We start from the raw sequence: 1,805 nt of genomic DNA, 5'->3' as shown, positions 1-1,805 counted from the left end.
AAGCCAGAAAAATTTGGTCCTATTCATTTGAGTATTTTACTATGAATGCATAACTTATTTTCTATGGAAATATTTTATATATCTAAACTAAGTCACTTACAAAACATTTTGAGTTTGCCACTTAGGTGCTACTTAAGTCATCTTTACTATTCTTAGGTTTGTAGTATATAACTTGCTGTGATTCAAATGGAGAAGTAAACAAGACTTGTTATTACTTCCATTGTAAGACATAATCACCCATGTATACTTTGCTAGGCAGTAGAAATATACTAGATTACGTCCATAGACATAGAAAGTTTCTGAATCAAAAGGAAAAAAGAATCTTACTACATTATAACAAGGGGAAGGGATTTACTTTATAGCAGCGTTTCACAACTGCAGTCATGAAACTTTCATGTTGTTTCATGAATTAACATATAATACACAGACAAACCCTAAACTACCCTACAATATATTTTTTTCTAAAGTAAAAATATACTACATATGACAAAAACCTAATACATATACATATCATTACTGTAAAACAATCTGCTTTAAGAAATAATGCGCCCATTCATGAATGCCAGCAAGTCAGAAGGGAGGCCACCTCCTGCTTGCAATGCATTTCTGATCTGCATATTACTGTATAGGTAACATTTACCAAGCATCATGCTATCATAGATTAATGATCTAAGATTGTTAGTATGTGTTGTGTATCATATTTTATAATACCAACTTGTTACTGAACTGTTACTCAATTTTTACTGCATATTAAGCTGATTAATAAAAAGTTGGTCATTTCCAATAGCAAGTAATCTGTAAAAGCATTTTTCTTCTATACTTTAAGGATTATCTAATACTTTTTTATCAATATAAAAAATATTCCATGGTTAAACTGATTTTGAAAATTGTTCCATTGTGTACAAACACGACTGCTGCCCAAATTTTATTTGGTTTGTTGTGATGTTTTTCAAATCTAGAGAAAGTTTTAGTTCAGTACACACAAGCAATAGTCATAACTGACTGTTAAAATTTTTAAGTCATTTTCCCACTTCTTTGTGCAAGATACAAAGAAGCTTACATAAATCTCTATTCTGTCCAAAGAAATCTGACAAATTTTTTTTCAATCAAAAACTATTATTCTCTTATGATGAACAGAGTGATCAAGAGTGAGGCCTCTCAAGTGTAAGAGTGATTTGCGAGGGGTTTACTTCATGTATGAGCAAAAAATGAAGGTAAGGTAGTAATGAGCTCAGGTGTCAGATATACAATTGTTTACCTAGTCCTGTTAAAGCATATTTCAGCGTTCTGCATAGTATGGCAGGCTATAGGCTACTCTGGCATCATTTTTTTGCATAAACTTCCAAATCCTAGCTAGGATTTAAGGCACTATAACAGTCATTGCTGGATTACCTAAGGGTAATAGCAATCATATAAAATAAAGGAGCAGAACTGAAGAGTTTTAAAATCCCACATAAGGTTACATCCCTTACTTTACCAGATGGTGGGGTTAGAAAGGTTTAGGGCCTATGTAACCATCTGTGAGCTTATCTGAATAGCTCTGTAATTTAGACATATGGGCAATATATGAAGAGGGTTAATTCTATTATGGTATAGTGTTCAACCTAAACCCAAGGACAACTCTGGTAATAATTACAGCTTTGATCATTTATTTCTTTATCTTAATTGTTACCACTCAAGGTTTATTATAGCATTGCTCTTCAGAATGTTCTAGTCTGCTGTGGGAGTTATGCAAAACTTGAGCAAAAACTGCAAACAATCAGCCAAATTTAAAACGGCTATTCAGAGTGAATTACATTTAAATC

This window comes from Myotis davidii, unplaced genomic scaffold (assembly GCF_000327345.1).
Source record: "Myotis davidii unplaced genomic scaffold, ASM32734v1 scaffold292, whole genome shotgun sequence".
Classification (NCBI taxonomy): domain Eukaryota; kingdom Metazoa; phylum Chordata; class Mammalia; order Chiroptera; family Vespertilionidae; genus Myotis; species Myotis davidii.
The sequence above is the reverse complement of the archived record's forward strand: the minus strand, read 5'-3'. Positions refer to the sequence as shown.